We start from the raw sequence: 19,443 nt of genomic DNA, 5'->3' as shown, positions 1-19,443 counted from the left end.
GGGTTTTCAGGTGCATGAGTTTTAAAAGTGTCCAGAGCTGGTGTGAGGTGTTGATGAGCAGGGGCAGACTGCTCAAATGTTGATTGTATTCAAATTCGTTGTATTTAAACATGTTTTACAACTGTAACCATTAAAGAATGCCCATGGTCTTAATGTTCACGGATATGCATATTAAATGATGTTTCAGGGATTCTGGCTTGGCTGAAGCAGGCTAAGGCCTGAAACATGAAGCAGAGTTTGGTCTGTGTAAAGCATCTCTCACAGGCATGTGGGAGACTTAAAGGCTTTAGAAAAGTTCTGGGGGAAATTTTCTCTAAGGTTTATGAGCCATAGCAGATGGGTAGATGACCCAAGTTAATTATTATTGAATTTGTTTTCCCTGCTCCACTGATAGTTACCTCTATACTGATGCAACAATGACAGTGGGTGCTCTCGTTAAAGGGAAGGATGTAGCTTGTCCGAGAAAATCGTTGTGAAAATTTTACCGTCACTATAAACACGTTAATCTTCACTGTTTATTGTGGTTCACATAAAAATGTTATGCATCATCATCAATATTAATAATAACATTTAAAAACATGTTTAAGAGAAAAAGTAATACTGCCTTGCTTATACATGAGCCTTTCAAACTTATATTTTAATTAATCCATTAATCCAATATTAATGCACTTTTTCCCTCACATACAACTATCGAAAAAAAGTTCACGGCCATTTCAGGGGTGAATGAATATCTTTGCAGTTATTTCATAAATGTTTGACATTAAAAAAGACTTACATGTTTGCTTTTAATGGAGAGGGCTAGGTGGCCTCACCTTCCCTAATGTATTTGCATGACACAGCAATGTGCTGCTGGGCTTTGAGTTGACAACAAACAAGGTTGATGGTACTATCGCTAACTGATAGCTGGGTGGAATGATTCTTTGCTTTACTTGACAACAATGTCAAAAAGTAATAAAGTCAGTCATGAAGTGATACCAAGATGTACTTATTTATTTGATGGGACATAAAAAACACTAATCTGAACAAAGTAAAGTTTACTAATTACTTAGGTTATGTGTGATTTAAAGGAGACATATGCGTTTTCAGGTTTTTCTTTCCTTTAGTATGTTATATTTGTTTTTGTGTATGTGGAGGATCTGAAGTTGAACAGTCTGAAACACCTCATCCGGGCGTTTCGTGATGTAACATCATGACATTTACGTAGTCTCTCATGCCCCCTTATAAATCCAGGTAAAGTGCAGACCTTCAGTCAGGAGGGGGCAATAAAGAGACAGAAGCTAAAACCAAGTGTTTCAGACAGAGGCTGAAAAGAGGAGCTGCAGCAATGGACAGAATGAGGAAAGTGATGCATTTTCTGAACATTATGAGCATAATGTCTCCTTCAAGACCTTATTGAGAGACCTCAAAAGACCTTTTGTCAGATCAGGAATGTTTCAGGAAAATGCACGGAGACCACTTCCTTGTTAGTGTGACATTTGCAGAGTAATAATACAATGCAGAGAACACCTTTAGGGTTTAGGACAAAAAGGTGTAGTGTTTATTCACAGTTCAATTGATCATACAGAAGAAGTCAGAGCATCCAAGGCAACCAAACATAGGCAGGACGCAGGCAAACATCTAAAGTGCCAAAAACAAAAGCACAAGTAAAACACAGAGAAGAAGCACTTGGACAAACACTAGACACTTACACACAAGGGTCACAAGACAATCTGTCAAAGCACAATGGGAAGTTACAGGAATCAGGAACTGCAAAGACAGGAAATATTAGTGATGTACAAAATAATACAGAAAGTGGAATATGCAGAAACGTAACAGGATGTTACAGTTTGAGTCTGGCCTGTGATTTCTCTGCACATTTTCAAGACTGTAGAATTTGAAGATTTTAATGAATGTAGCACTGATTCATTATTTAATTAGGTCAGGTCAATGGATTTGATAACAATCACAACTTTTCATTTCCCATTTCAAACACAGTCAATGTAGCTTTTTTTTATCCGTGACAGTTCCACCGTCTTAGTATTTTTTACAGTAACTTTAATGACATAATCGAGCAGTTTTTATGCATAACCCTAACCAAACAGTGCCAGTTCCACAACCTTCACCGTGTGTTTATTATGGTCAGCACGACGACGAAGGTCTGCTACGTCTGATGCTTGTAAGCTGTTGTGTGAGATGGAGGAGGACCTGGTGTCATGACATGAGCTAAACATTAGTTCCTGTTGGTGACAGGGGCCCATGGCTTGTACAGCCACTCCCAGACAAAGAGTGAGAAATAACTAATATGAGCTTTTAATGTGAAGCTGCAGTTGTATCCTGTCAAGAATGGCACTCAGTATAGTATATACAGTACCTGTGTCAAAGCCCAACAGTCCCCTTTTGAAACCACATTTAAATTCACTAGATCCAGTTTTTCATGTCACTCACAACTATCCCTCCCCATATACATCCCCGTCTTTTTTCATCTAGATCCGCGAATATTCTCTTAGAAATCAGAGAAAATGTAAAAAAAATCGAAATCCTTTTAGGTTAAAGAAAGTGATTTTCCTTGATCAGCCCCTTTTTCCATTTGCCGCCGAAATTCAATGGCTTCCTTCTTGGCCAATTTCATATCCTTCTACCAAGTTTCAATAATTTCAATTCCAATTTGTTCAGTAGTTCATCTCCGCCGTGTCTCACAAATGACATAGCCTCAATGGTGGAGAATAATCTAAATAAAAATTGTGCTACTTTGACATGATTTAGTCCTATTTGTGACAAGGTGAAGAAACAGGAAATATAGCCACCCTGGCAGAAAAGGAGGACAGAGCATCATATTCACTGAGCAACAATACATCACTGCCATTAAAGTCTAAAATAAGCCCAAAGGAGTGAGTCTCAGAAGAGTTGAGACTTCATTTCACCTCGGTCATCATGGCAAAACTACATATAACGAAATGACTGAAAAAAAAGCCCAACCATCAAACCTAGTCTGGATGGGCTGGTTCTCCTGTAACATACAACACGCTTAGACATGACAAATAAACCACTGTTGGACTGGCTCAACCTAGATGAGCAAGTGAGAGCAGGAAGAGTAGAGATGTCCACAGTCTTCTCAGGAATCCATTTGAAGTTCTGTTGTTTGCTGTTGCCGGAGAAAACTGACTGTAATAGTGTAATAGTGGATGTTTTTGTTTCGCAGCCTTTGTAGAAATCAATTAGTTCATCCTGGCTAAATGTGGACAGGACGTATACACATGCAAAATTTAAACATGATAAGGTTAAAGCAAGACTGAGTAACAGATATCTCACATCCAAACATTGTTTTTCCGTACCCCGTCTTTGCTCTGAGACAATATGTAGCAGCGTTTGTCATCGGTTATCAGGGGATGATATATAGTCTAGCCTGCAGAGAAACATGTGTTGTGCTTTAATCTAGAGTGCATAGGCCAGTATTCATGGCCAGCAGCTGGAGAAAATCACAGGAGACGAAGAGTCCACCGTGGAGAGAGGAGACATACGGCCTGCCTGCCTGGCAGATGCTGGTTCTTGTTATCAGCCCTCTCTCCACCTTATTTATGTGGTGACTTACAACCCGACACCCTCTTCTTCCCCTTGTGCACTGCTACATCGCCCACACAGACACATTTTCATATGAATAAACGTGTGCTTTGTTGCGCTTGCTGCCGATGGATACAGCACGTTCTGGTGCAGACATACTCAGGTGGAACTTTCCTGAAGGTTTAGGTCATCCTGAAAGGGGCTATATGAATGTATAGGAATGTTTTGGCTGTTGATACATAGACAACAGAGCTTTAATAGTTGTTACCAATCGAGCAGAATCCTGAGTTCAGCATCACACTTCATTTCTTGAATCGCCAAGAGCTGTAGTAAGTCTTGTTTTGCTTTCATTTCTCTCACATACGCTAGTTAGCCTTAGCAAGCCAGCATGTACCGTCGCGTTCCAATAGCAAAGTGACTGTAGCAATCCAATCTCAGGGTGTCTATGTCTTTTAAACACAACAATGACCCGAAGCTCTTGGTAAATGCCCGTCGCCACCACCCTCTCCCAGCACGACACCATGTTCAGTGGCAGAGAGAACTTACATAAAGAATCTTAAAAAAGAAGGTCACCATTTAAATTTAGCCTGTTAGTAAGCTAAGATTAACACTAAGCACACACGTATCATACATGTAGGTAAACCATGTTGATACGTGCTAAAAGATGTTGGAGGAGAAGCTGCATATCCAACATAATGTTACAAAGCATAAGGTTATTTCAATGTTATTATTATTTCATTTCCTGCTGTTTCAGGTACATGGTACAATTCCAATATCTCTCAGCTCCTTATTGTCTCAGAAGCAGTGAAACACCTGCACAAGCTTTTCATCTCCTCTCTGCCTCATATCCATATATTAGTTTCTGTTTTACACCCCAGTTTCACACTGCTGCTCTCTTATTGACAAGCCCCTACTGTGATATTTATGTCACATATTTAATATGGACATGGGAATGATTATCAAATCCATAGTTGCCAAGAGAGTCCGATCGGCCTTAAATAATGGATGAGCAAGGATGCGACTCAATTTGTGAGGCCGCGCAGAAAGACAGGGCAAGTGCAGCCATCGACCCCTCCGCCCACCCCCTCCGCTTTCTCTCCTCTCCGGAACGTCATTATTCTGGTCGATCTTTTCTCCCCTCGCTTGACATCATTCAATGTAATCATCCTTCAATAAAAAACCTGCTTGTAATAAAAGGAACAACCCGGGTCAATACACAGAATATGGAGAAGGATGACCCTGTGCTAGGAGACAGCGTATAAATGGCCCTCTTTATCAAAGCGGATAGCCGCCTGGTGCCTTAACAGGAATTCGACCGTGGCCGGAGTTATCATTACTGTTACCTTTTGTATCATCAGTGTTTGTGCTCTGTGAATATGAGGAAGAATGATGGCTACATTAATGAATCAATGGGCTAATGAAGCAGCCATTGTGTTGGTTTATTGAAATACACTCAGGAAAATTGAAGACTTCCGCAGCATCTCTGTGCAGAATGTTCCGCTGTCATATCATGGATTGCCTCACTCCGGCACAACAAAAGGGAGACAGGATATCAACATAGTGGTTGGCGTCTACCACGCAACACATGCACAGAAAGCAACATCATGTGCAGGGGAAGAAGTGCTGGAGAGAAGGAAAGTGCAAAAAGAAAAACAAAGGTCACAGCATTGTGACATGCTGTGCTACCACCATGCAGCAGCCAATCTAACGGACCAAAGAGCCCTGTCTGGACCGAGGATGGTTCGAGGGTCAAATTAGCTGACAGGGTAATTTTGCAAAGACAACATGCAGAGCTGCTGATTATCCCTGTGCTTGCATCATTTTTGTTTATCAAAAAATGTTAATTGCCTGTTTTTACGAGTGGGAAAAGATTAAAAGTTAATAGGAGAGACTAAATAAACACAATGCAATTGCATGAGGGTGTAGAAGATGGTAATTAATTTGTGGCCACCCCTGAGCTAATTAGCTAATATAAAGCAGGAAAAAAGAAGTTAATGAGCCTTAATGTAACTGATACACTGAAAAGTTTAGACTAATGAATTTATGAATGCGTGAGGAAATCCACTTCATGCCCGCTTCAACTTTCATGTTGCGAGGCACCTCCTGGAGATGGAAAACTTAGTTGTTCTCTTACTTGATCACCTTCAGTGTGCAACATAAGTCTTTAGGACTATAAAAAATTTCATAGCTCTGGTAGGTTCAGCGTGTGAGGGCAGAATCAGAAGTGCCGCATCCATGCCGAGCGAGAGATGGTGGACCATGGGAGGGCCCATATACCGGCCCAGCGGTTAGTTTGTTTTGTCGCTCTTTAGGTTGGAGCCGGTCTGAGGATACAGGAGCTTTTATATCGGGAGGTCTGAGGAGGTCAGTTTGCTCGAAGGAAGGGAGGTAAAGAGAATAATAATCTGCTGTGAGCTTCCCGTGGGGCTCGTGGTGTGGATGGTCAAGGGGGCTATGTCACTATCTCAGCTGCTGCATGCCGATCCCAGCGTACACCGGCGTCTAAACTACACTTTTCATATCTTCCGCTGGGTTCTGAGTGATTGGTTTGTCACTTCTTAGCATGTTCATACCTGTAATATCTGTCTGTCTCGCTCCTTTCACCTCTGGATGTTCATTTTAAGAAACAGCTTATTATTTCAGTTACTACTGTGCTGACCGCAGAGGACATTACTTACACTCAATAGGGTCACAATGGCATTTAGTGTTGACACTGCGCACCAAGGTTCATGGGTAATTTGAATGAAATTATAGGGCCGTGATGAATCCTGCTAGTGAGTGGGAGCCAGAGCAGCGAGGTAATCAGGTAATTGCAGCTTTCATAAATGTAATTTATCAGGAAGGTATAGTCCAGCGGTGGTAGCTGAGAAGCGAGCACGATTCGCCGTCGCTTCAGATTGACCTGCCCAGCTCTGACATAGTGACATGTGTCTTTATGAGCTACAGGGATGCATACTGGGGGCTAAGGCAGAAATACCCCTATCAGAGCGTCCCCATCATATGACATGAATCAGTGCTGGAAGAGAACTTCTTCCCACACAGTTTGCTTTTCTTTTTCCGTGGTTTACAGCAGGTAATTTGTCAATCAGACAGTCACACGCTGCAGCACAGATGCTCTTGATGACATTCATATAATAGGTTTCTAAAAGAGTCAGAGACTGTACTGCAGATGGGAATGTGATGGGAGAGCTGGTGTGTCATGTAATCTGTACAGTACATAATCAGCAGTTGAAGGAAGCATATTGGGGTTTATACTTCTGATTACTAAGAAAGAAATGTGGCATCACAGTCTCCGACACCCAGATTGTACTGTTATTATGTCGATGTTGCCATGGGATAAAGTAGGTAGCTGAGGAATATATTTTCTTGCTTGCCATGAGTCCAATAAGAAAATTAAGAGCATTGTCATTTCTGTACATTAAATATGAGGGTAATTTTAGTAGCTGTTTGGCTCAGCGTAAAGACTGGACACCACTGGTCTGGCTTTGTCAAAATGTTTTATTCAAATCGATTCACCAGCACATAAAGCTCACAAGCAACACATCTCATTGTTCGTCAATTTCTACAATACTATCAAAGTACTGATTTTAATGCTGTTTTCACACCAAACCTGAATAAATAATTTTGTCTAATGAGATAACAAACAATTGTCAATGCGGGTTGTGAATAAATACATAATTCATGCGAGGAAATGCTGCGACATGATAGACGGGGAGATGCAATTTCATGTTTTTCACCGACGACAGGTGCTGACACTAGCAGGTCATCAGGTCTTGTGGGAACCAAACTAGAGCGAGTGATGCAACACACAAAACTTGCTTTGCATTCAGAGTTTCACTCTTTAGTTACAATAAAAATTATTTAAAAGAAAATCTAAATATAAAAAGTCAATTTCAATCGGCTTAGAGTCAATAAAAGTGTATAACTGTACATGCATACAGTGTGTATACTATGACATATACCATCAAGCCTTCATGCAACAGTCAGACCCATTTCAAAGGGATTCAGGTGGTGTTGTCATCGCATCTTTTGTGTTGGAAAACTGCAGCAGCATCAGAGTGCTCTTCATCACCGGCGTCACGGCTCGGCTCAGATCTATATGAAACTCCGGCACCCAACCTGTTGAGAGGCATGTCGAAAGCTCGGCCACAACAATTTGTCCCCTAATTCGAAACCCTACAGATACACTCAAGGCCGATCCACACATAGTCAGACGGAAAAGCAGGTACACATCATCATCAGAAAAAAAAGGAGGACAAAATGAAATGAGTGGAGGCTCAATGTGTTGGTGTAACGACCTCTGTAATAGTCTTTACTGGACAAGTCAGAGCATGGGAAAAAAAGCAGGGGGATGACAAAGGCTTTGTTTATGGGTCAAATACTCATTTCATAAAACCTCCTTCAGAAAACTGAAACATGATAGGTCAAGCACAGGTCTAAATGCCTTTTCCAGTTTTCCTATTTTCCAATTTCAACATATCCGTCTGGTGTCCGTGCTCTCTCGCCTCTGTAATGGAAAACTATTGCGGAGGCATTTCTCCGTCAGCCGGGGTCAAAGGGTCATCACTGATGTCACTCTCAAAGTAACCAGTGGCAAATAGGTCCTGACATGTGCTCTCCAATGAGAGAATGAGACCGGACAGCTCCTCTGGCTCTCCGACTGATAAGCCATAGAAAAGAATATGTGACGCTCGGAGCATCACGGCCGCTGCCTCTGCCTTTTTGAACGACTAACACCAGCTGCTGAATTAAGGCACAAATAACAACTGGGTGACCTGAAAGGTGATGCTTTATTCCCTCTGTCTTATCTTTTTTTTTTTCTCCCACAATGCACCATCAATTTGACAAATTCAGAATGTGGCTGTTGGTCCTTTGACTGCATTTTGTATCATGTTACTAATACTTTTTTTATCTAACTTGTGCATCTAACATCAAAGGACGTCTATGACAAGAGACATGTCATTTCACATCTCCGATTTGTGTTTCGCGACACGCAAGTGACACTCTTCCTCCCCTCCCACCTCCTTCCCATCTTTGTCTCAAGTGTTAGAGCGAAACAAATTCCTCTTGTTCCCTGTCAGATGCATGTCGTGTAGTGTGTGATTTGCTATGCACATCCCCGCAGTACAGATTCCTACGCCTGTTTGTTCGGTGCAAGCGTGCAAGTGCATCGCTATGCAGCATGACCGCTCACTCTCCCCGCTCTGGCTCCCGCATCTTCACATCTCATCTCTCAGCGGAGAATAAACGCTACAAATAACATTAAGTGCAAAAAGGAAAAAAAAAGAGGAAGAGATCAAATAAAAAGTAAATCTCTTCATATCTCACTGATATGTTGATTACAGCCTCAGTTTTCATTCCTTTTCCCCCCATCTCTCTCTCCCGTCCTCTCACTGTCTGTGTCTTGACTCTCCACTTCGCCAGTCAGGAGCGGATGACTGAATGAGCAGGAGACTGGCGTTTTCTGATAGAGTCACACCACACAAATGGAGTCAATCAAGGGGCGGCTGAAATAAAAAAAATTCATTTTCTGACAGACGTGTCAGCGAGCTCGTCGGGCCTCCATGACAACAAATCCATATCACTAAAAAGAAGGGGAAAAAAAAAAGGAGAGAGAGTTGAGGAAAAGCAGGAACCCTGACACAAAGTGTAAAACAGGAATCCTCGGAGCGGATTCTAAGTCAATCAGAGCACTTACCTTTCAGCTGTCCATAACGCTATTTCATACCAATTATTACCCCCACTGAGCAGGTGACAGGCTTGTGAGCCCGCGGCGGCACCGCGCAAACTCCCGGTAATCCCGAAAATGACGGATTGGGAGGGAAGCCTTGCAGTGATTTGTGACAAAGTAACTGAACGTAGACTTCTGTACTTAGAAACGTGAGAGCAGTTTGTCTTCATGCTTATGGTAACACTCTCCACTTTGATTTGATGCATGGCTTTTAGCTCGCCTCACCAATATACTCGGCTTATGGTGGAGGGCATCACCATTCAAGGTCTAAATTGAAAAATCACTGTAGGGTGTCCATCCGCTGTTTACTGTGTATAAATCGATGAATTAGGTGTTTTTGTGTATATGACATATCCCTTTATATCAGCAATTGATAATAGCATCACTCATTTGCCTTTGTGTCATCTTTGAATCCTTCTTTTGTTTTCTTGCACTTTTATTTTCAGGCATCAAACTCCCCCAAACGTTGCCGAGCTGAAGCAGACATATACACAGACAGACCATAAAGGTGGTCGCTTTGTTTGACTGTTACCCATAAAACCCCCAAACCCCTCTTGCTTGTAATTTTTTTTCCCCCTCTGCCAAACCCTTAAGTCTTAAAGCTTCCCTGCCTGTTATATTTCCTCCACATCAATATGTCACCTAGTTCCGCTACGGCAGGATGTCAACTTAATGCAACTCTAAGGTTAAGAAAACACCATCTTCTCCCGCTGACTGATCGCCTGTCACCGCTCAAACAAAAAAAGTTTAGAAATTTGATCCACCTGTCATCTCGCCTGGTGATTATGAATCTCTTCCTTCCAGCTGCTCCGAGGCCCATTCAGACGCAGTCTAGCTTGGCCTCGCTGTGCATTAGCTCCATGGACGAGCGAGCAGACTTCAAATCCCTCCCGAGTGGGTGAGAGAGTGAAGGAATCCAGCTCATCTTAATGTAAACACTCGGGCCCACCAAAATAGACACCACAGCAGAGGGACTGTATCTCTATTTTGAGAAAATCTTGTAATCTGATTTAACTTATAGGAGTCATACATCACGAATTGAGCCACCTGGATGATTCCTTTCATAATATCCACATTTCCTTCACATAAAAACAGAGGACAAGTTGAACAAATTAACACTAAAGTTAAGATCTTGACAATGTTAACACCGCCCCCCCCCCCCACCTTTGTGCGTTTCCCCTTCCCGTGCCCGAAGACGAGAAGGCAAACACAAAGAGAGAATTCGTGTGTGTGTCTTTATCTCTAACCTCACGCTGAACTGCAAATGACCTTCTGAGTCAACTGCATTAGCTTGGGGTGGTCAGACTAAAGAGTGTGTATGTGTGTGTGAGTGTGTTTGGGGGGGTGCGAGACAAGAGGGAAAGAGAGAGAGCGGGGATTTTTCATGCTCTCCATTACAGTTGTTTAGGTTAGAGGGGTTAACTCAATGAGGCTAAGTAAGTTTGAACTGTGAATCACATCAACAGACTTGCGCATTCACTTATGCACAACTGCAAATGTTCAACCCAGAGGTAATCACATTACCTCTGCTTTCGCCTTTATATAAATTACAGGGCTGAGGCATTCAGCAGAGGTCCCTGAAGTTATCATGCTCTTTTTGTTAACCTTTATTATGGGGTTATCTTTAGGTATCTTCAGGAACCAACAGTATTGCTAATGGATGGACTTTGAACTAGCAACCCTGCCATCTCAAATGTATCCACCCTGCTTTCTTCAACCTGCTTAGGAAAAAATTCCTTGGTTTCACTTTTCAGACAGCGATTTTCCTCGACTGAGCCCCCTTCTTCTTTTCCCAGATAGGGCCCGAGACTGATTTATTATAGATTTTCTGTGTTTTGATTGTTTTGCTGAGAAGCAAGATGGGAAGATGGGACTTCCAGCTGCTCTGGATGCTTGGGAGTCCTGGGAGTCCTGGCCCGACTGCCCTCCCGGCTGGCCCGGCCAAGTGGGCATGCGCTGTTATGGGCCACAACGGGGGGCTGATGGGGCTGCAGAGGCTGGGCCAGAGAGGCCACAGATGCCTTAAGTGACTTGGCAATGATGGGATGGCGAAGGGTTAGGAGCACGGCTTGTAAGTATATCCAAACAGTTTGTCAGTGATATGTGAAAAAAAAAACAACCAAACAAAGAAATTGTGTGAACTTTTTATTCACGGTGCCTGTCAATTTTGTAATTAACGTCAGTTGAATACAAGGTCAAGGCTTTTGAACTTAAGTATTTTCTTAAATAATGACACTGTGTATTCAATTAGTCAAAGTTTAGATTATTTTTAAATGTCACAGATATAAATTCTCCATATCCCCAATTACACTGGTGCTGAAAGCAGAATTATCCTTTGTCCTTTCTCTGCACACCTTTGAACCAGGATGATCTTGGCTGTGTCTCAAACAAAGACGCCTCAGGAAGGGCTTTCCAACCTGCACCAGAATCTCGCACCCATGATACCAGACCAACAGAAGGACCCCCCATTAGATAGTAATTCATGTGGACGCTGTGGGACCCAGATATCATTATCAAGCAACAGAACTGCCAGCTTTTTGTTTTGCCACAGTCTGGTGTGATGTGCATTCCTTGATGCTCAGGGAAACAAATGCATAATGTTAATGTTGGGAAAGGATTTTTTTTTTGTTCTTTTCAATGTTAAGTATGTTGACCAAAACAAAATACGTTCTTTGTATGAAAAAAGAGTTGCATATTATAGTCAATTCCTTTTAGGAGTCATTTACTTCCCCCATCCTTAACATCCTAATCACGTCTTTTTTGATATGCAACACTAATCCATCAAGTTTTGTGGTAATCATTTCAAACCACAATCACTCCCACTTGCTCCCATTTAGTTCTTACTGCAGCTTGCACATGTGGCATTAATATATTTTGTTCTCAACAGTGCCTTTGTATCAGTCTGCATAAGTGGGTTGACTTAACATCATTTTTATTCTCAAACATCAAACTGTAAATAGTGGTGTGTTCACGTACATTAATCAAAAAACAGATCACCTGTACATTACAGAAAAGAGATATAGACCATTTTTGACTTTCTGTACACCCCTCCAGTTTGAAACCCTCTCCTGTGACAGCACTCAAGGAAAGCTGCTCACACTGTGAAATGCAGAAAAAAATGGAGGTGATCAGGTGGGACCCGGGGAGAGAGAGAAAAAGAGAGAGAGAAGGGGGGGGAGAAAAGCCAAACTAGTCCCTTTAACTTTTTAAAGACTTTTCAGCATTTGTTCTGCACACTTACCTACGCAAACTCCAAGGGGCCACAGTGACTGGGGTCCCATTTCAGGCCCAGCGTGGAGCCGGAGAGCTCCTCAGCTGTAAAATGAGAGCGCCGGAGCGCAGTGTGAAAATGGATTAGCCTCGCTGAGATAAGGGAAGCCCTCAGCGAGCCATGCACGCCTTCAATGGGGAAAAGAACTGCTGTACAAATTGTTTTTGGTACATTAAGTACCTGTTACTTTATTTCACAGATGGAAAACAATAACACAGGCTCCGGGGTTGGAACTAGCGCTGCATTGAGGAATCTGAGAGGTTGGGTCCACCTTGCAACCACAGAGTTTGCCCTTTTTTCTTAATACGCAAAGTGATTTTCATAAAGGGCTTTCGACTGAACGAATTCAACAGACCAACGTAACATATGATGATAAATGACAAAGTGCCAGGGCGGCAGCCGACAGGAGACTGTGGGAAATCATACAGAATATCCATGTTAATATAAAAAATAAAATAAAATAGAAAAAAGGCTGAACGTTCCCACTCAGCAACCAGGGCAGGGATTTTTCATTAATAGGCCCGCTGCCGCACCAGGGCCCCCCAAATTAAATGAGTGTGTCAGATCCTGGATGATTTATACATTTGGACTGATCTAACAGCTCCGTGGAACAGCTATGACACCCTGACAAGCCAACAATGGATATGAAAAATGAGCCAATACCGCCGCACTAAATCTGAGACTTTCAAAGGCAAACGCACGCATAGAATCGAAACCTCTAACATACTCACAAGTATAATGAAAATAAAGTGGGGGAAAAAAATCCCCATAAGATTTTCTGCACAATTTTAGCTAAATCATTCAGTGTTTATATGAATGGAGTGATGGAGACAAATTGGTCCGAGTGGAGTGTGGCAGTACTTTGCCTTTCTGATGTCTTTCTGTGGCTGTGCACAGAGCACATCACTTTACAGCTAAATGAGATATCAGGCCTATTGCTGAGCTTTGACTCAATAGGAATATGTCAAATCAAGTTAGAGACAAGGTCCTTTTTCCCGAACACCTCACCTCTCCTTCTGTTCCCATCAAATTTAAAATACATATGCAATTTATTGTTTCTTTTTCTTCATGGTAACTTTACTTAAAAAAGAAAAGAATGTTTGGGTTTCAGTCGCAGCAGAAGCCAACGTCAACCTTCCTCCATGCAGTGGCAAAAGCCATGTTTATAATTACATTGTGTGGAAGGCTAGTGGCCTTACTCTCTTGTTAGATGAAGTGATAAAAACCAGCATGATGGACTAAAGCATTTTTGCTTTTCTTAGTATTGTCCTTTTACCCTCTCATTCTCTGTCTGATGAAAAACTGCACTTGGTGTTCCTCAGAGCTCAGCAGATTTAGAGGAAACAATTACCAGTCCGGTGATCTCTGCTTCTCCAGTCCCGCCGATAAACACCCAGCGCCCTGAGGTATGGTCAGAAAATGATACAGTTTTAAACGGGTTAAATTTCATTGTTTCCTTTACACACCCTCTCTCCCTCTCATTTCACTCCTCTCCTCCACTCTCTCTCCCTCTGAGGTTTTATTTCACAAAAGTGCAAACGCATTTTTTTGTCGATGGGGGCAAAAAAAAAAAAAAAACAACAGAGGAGAGAAACGATAAAGAATATGAAAAGCCCATCTTCACAGAACATTAGACATCGCAAAACAACCCAAAGCTATGATCGGATATATCAAAACTGACAAGTAAAAGTTGATTGCTGAGTGTCCATTGATTGAGCAATATTTCACTGGGAGAGCACAGCCTCATAGTTGTCTGCACCAAACCCGGCCGCAGAGCCACATTTAATGGAGACAGTCGGTGTAAATAGTCTGCACAGATAAAGGTGTTAACTTTTGTTATTACACAACACATATGATACGACAACATCAGGTGCAGGTTTTGATGCTCAAAAGGTCTTCAGTTGTATACATGTACTGTAAACCTTGTTTGCATGATGGCAGTGCAATGCAGAATCAAATGTAGCTGATGTGTGTTCATGTGTTTCCACATCAATCTGTCCATGCATTGTGTAGGAGGCCAGTGTTTGACCAAAGTGAGGTATTGAGAATGGAGTAAGTTTGTGTTATAATTCCCTCTAATAGCAGCCAGAGCATTCCGTTGTAAAGGTCTAGGATATTCAAGATTTTCATGAAAAGAAGAAAATATAGGCCTACAGTGTACTGCACTGTAAAACATAAAATACCATGTAAGTATGGAATTAATATTGAATTTAAGACACCTTTTAAACAATGTCATGCAAGCTTAATACCAAAAAGCAATCTAACCAAAAACTAGTTCTAATAGTAGTACCATATAATTACACTTTGTAGCTCTTCAAAGGAATTGTTACGGTATTTTACGTGTTTCTTTTCCTTTGACACTTATTTAAATTTTTTTTTCCAAAAGTCAGACGAGTAGATTGCCATACATAAAAATAATTAAATAAATATAGTAAACATGAAGTGATACTGCCATTAGCTGATTAGCTTATCTTAGCAACTAGTCGTAGAAATCTGCTTACAAATACCTCTAGACCTTCCCAATTAACACATGATATCTTGTTTATAGAAAAACTGAAGGATAAAAAAGGTTCAGCTTCTATTCTCACAATGACGACCGAATAATATGTGTCAATTATTGACCTTATGGAATTTGGACTGAGGCTGGCCAGCTTTTACCAGCTGCTAAGTGAACTGTCATTTAACTGTTTCATAGCACAATATTCTGCGCACTGATTTGACAGTTGTATCAATCTTCTTATCTAATTCTTACCAATAAAAAGGATGAATTTTCCAAAATGTCACAATATTGCTTTTAACATTTAGAGTTAAGGTTGTAACCTATAATAAACCTCTAATATGAAATATAAGAACATGAAGATTGAGGATTTTAGTTTTCATATTCAGGAAAGAGGGACCCACAGATAATGACTGAAGCTTCTGTGGTGGTAAAAGGTTAAAAGGTAGAGCAGTGATGATTTATGGGTAGTAAAAGCCAACTTAAGGCGAGGAGGTCATGGGAAAGGTTGTGAGACTTGGGAGGTGAGAACAGGCAGAAATACACCTTTTCCATATTCTATTTGACCGTGTCACATTTAGTTATGGCGGGCGTGCAATGATATGATCATCTGTAAATTGTGCCTTTATCCCTCCTATGCGAAAGAAAGAGACAGGGAAAAGAAGGGGATGAAAAATAGGAGAGATGCTTGACAGGGAGTGAAACACTTGAGCTGTAGAGAAGGCCAAGAGTGCCGAGCACAGAGCAGCCCAGGAGTGATTGAATGATCCCATTCTGGGCTCTTTGTTAGACACTAGGCAGCGATGTATGAAGATTGATACACAAGTGCTCGACTCGGTTTGCTGGATCATCAAACCGATTGATATTATACTCCAGCCAAGGATGAAGACAAAGTAAGTGTTATCATACTCAATACTGGGGCTTGTCAGAAGCAGGAAATCATCCCATGTCACTGGTTATGGAAGCGTTTCGCTGACTGTCATGAGAATTTATCTCGGAGATGTGGCGCTCTATGGCAGTGTGCAGCTGACGGCAGAGGCCGCACCGTAAAGATCTTAGCTAAAGATTGAATTACAGCATTGTGCTTCGGACTGCATTTATTTCACCACTATCATGTTCATCACCAAAGATACTGTAAATCCCCGGTCTTCTTATCAAGGAGCCATTTTTTGTCACTCAAATAACATTATTCATGGTGTTATCATTATTCAGATAACATACACATTACATCAGATGATTTGTTTATCTGTTGTACAGCGAGGGCGTCCCACATTACCCCTGAGGTTTCTCCAGCCTCCTCATTATTCCTCGGCCCTGGGAGCAGTCAGTGCAAAGTGAACGTAATATCTGTCTGGTGGCTCCATCGAGAGGGTGACGTGCAGTTTCTGAACTACATGAAATGATTACTCCTTTTACAAACCGAGAGCACGGCACTGCATCTGCAACATGGCTGGCTTTCCGCAGCTGCTCGAAATCGCAGGTGGTGGAATTAGTCATATAGACCTGTTGTAAAAATGTCTTCGAGAATGCTCCTTTTTAAAATATCGAGCAGAGACACCTTGTAAGAAGAAGCAAATGTGGTTTCACATTGAGAAACAAGGCAACATACACATTGCACAGAGATTTAATTTCATTATTATATTAATATAATTCAGTTCAGAGTAAGAGTTCATAAAACACATCTTTTACACTGGCATTTTCACTAATTACGTAACTGCTTCATTACATCATGTCTTAAACTCTCTCATGTTGCTGCTTAGAGAAATGCTGATCCCACACATGTTCCCTGGAGGTGCCTCTCGCTCTTCTACAGTTAAAATCATGTCTTGCCATCAGGGACAGTAATGAAAACAAAGCTTTATTTCAAGTTTCTTTCAAAAGGCTGCAGTTTTATATTCTTAATTCAAACATGCCAAAAATATCTGTTGTTAGTTACTTTATCATATTGGCTATCATAAATAAATATGTTTTATTAACATGCACTTCAATTTAATTTCGGAAAAAAATTAAAAAATATAAACAAATAAATTTATATATAATTCATTTGTATTTTGCCAATTGGGATTGTTTAAATTGGTCCAACAATTTTCTGTTTTAAGTGTAGTTATAAATTAAGCTATAGTTTCCGTGCACCTGATTAACTGGAGCACAGACTGTATGAGTGACAGTGTTGGCTCCGCACAGAAACATCCCTTCTATTTATTTGCAGAATGATTCAAAGCAGCAGTGCAACCATTTATTGTTGTCCAGTCCAGTAGCCTATTCCACCTCCTAAAACTCTTCTCTGTTCCTCAAAATTACATATTTTAAATGTTAAACATGAAAGAAATCCCCTTCTCCCTGTCTCCCCACCCTTAAAGCGCCACCTGCAGTTAAGGAGCTACTGAGCCCCACCCACAAGTTGACAGGACTGGTTTCTTGGGTTTGTGACATCACAGATCCTGGCTGTCTGAATTTTCTGATTGGCATTTGTTTACTGGTGCATTGAGGTGGAAACACTCAGCCATGGCATTGACTGCTTATTTCCCTCAAAATATGTTGTATCATACAAAAGGCACAAGAGGGACATGTTAACATGTTAAGAAAATTTCACCGGAGTGGGACCCATGAAGAGATTGCCATAGTTCGACTAAAAATGCTGTGGTATCAGGCAAAGGTCCATGCCATATATTTATCCCTGTAAAAATAAACACGAGTCGTAGCAAGACAAATAAAAGTAATAAAGAATGAAAATAAAAAATGTAGGTACCTCCAAATCCTACTCAAGTACAGTGATTGAATAATTACAGTTAGTTACTTTGCTTCACTGTTCATTTGCAACACATCAGACTATATGTCATGGTGATATTACATGAATGCTTAGGAAGACATGTTAATGTTAAAGGTAGGATGGGTAAGTTGTTTCACTTTGTCTTATTTGTTGAAATCTTCTTCACGTCCGGACAGCCATCAATCATGTGTTTTCTGTCATGAGGCTCTTGCCAGCTTTTCCAGGATTGCCAACCCTAGCTTTAAATCACAAGTTTAAAATGAAGATCACTAAATCCAAATAGAAAAACTTTTGATCTCTAACATGCTCAAATCATTGTGTAATTCGTTTTTATCAGCTATTCTGTAATGTACTGTTTCACTATGTGAGTCACTGACTGCAGTGGGCTCATACTAACACCAGAAGCTTCCTGGTGCTGTTTAAAGATCCAGAGACGCAGTCGATATAAGTACGTGCCTCCCTCTATGGAGTGGTTTTATGCACACTGTAAAGCTGTCATTTATGTCTGTGCATACAGGGCCCTCACCATGTCGACTCTGTAAAAGCCATGTATGGGAAACACTGCAGGCCGCGGCACTTACGGCTATTTCTCCTTACATTCATCATTTAAACATGTGCTCGCAGGAAGCAGAGGGCTGTCAAAAAGACTTACTGCTTTTCATCTTCATATTGAAATTTCCGAGGAGGTAGTTGTCCTGCTGCTTCTATTATATCAGTTCTATTCTTATGGGATAAAGTTGTAATACAGTCGCCCCAGCTATACACAAAGGGAGACACAGACACACATTCACACACGCCTTGTCCAAGTGGGATGCTTGAGCCAAGAGGTGCTTGCTATGATTTGGCCTTGTTAAGCTGTTGAGCCTGAAGAGAGAGAGAATTACCTCTGTTGGGAGGCAGACATATGTGTGTGTGCGGTGTGTGTGCTATATACGAATGTCTAGTGGTGATGGGAACAGGAGGGGGGGGGTGCACTAGCTTTGAGTTAAGGGCTCTATCAAGGGACAAACTTCTCTGGCACCACAAAGCCACATGATCCATCTCCCTTTTTAGCTGGTGTCAGGACCATTTTATGTGATGATGATTTGATGCTTGGGCACTGGGCCTCCTTCTCCCCCGCTCAGATTGAGCTATGATAGTCAGAGCTGGGATCACTGGGATCACTGAGCGGCTGGGCTTCAGCCATCGGGAAGCGGCGATGTGTCCCTCAGCTGTTAAACTAGAGCGGTTTGAGTCCGGTTAAAAATGAGCAGGAAGTTATAGTGAAGTTATCGAGGAAGAACTCAAAATAATGGACAAGGCCTTTTTCATGGAGGATATTTGACCTTCACAATAGAAAAAGTTTCTGATTGTGCATGTCGTCAGTATTGATGTATCAATATATAATTAGCATTTAACTGTTGGAAGTACAACTTGTTTAAGTCCAGCGGTTCCCAATGTAGGCATCGGATCCCCTCTGAAGAATCTCAAGATTAATCAAGAGATGATAAATTCTCACAAATGTTTTTCATACCTTTCTCTAATTTTTGATTTTTTTTTTAGCTTAGAGCAGAAATATCTTCAGATAAACTAACGACGAGTTGGTTTATCTGTAGATACTGCCTTATTAATTCATCATGTGATTTTTTTTATGTAAA

Source organism: Hippoglossus stenolepis, chromosome 8, assembly GCF_022539355.2.
Source record: "Hippoglossus stenolepis isolate QCI-W04-F060 chromosome 8, HSTE1.2, whole genome shotgun sequence".
Taxonomy (NCBI): domain Eukaryota; kingdom Metazoa; phylum Chordata; class Actinopteri; order Pleuronectiformes; family Pleuronectidae; genus Hippoglossus; species Hippoglossus stenolepis.
The sequence above is the reverse complement of the archived record's forward strand: the minus strand, read 5'-3'. Positions refer to the sequence as shown.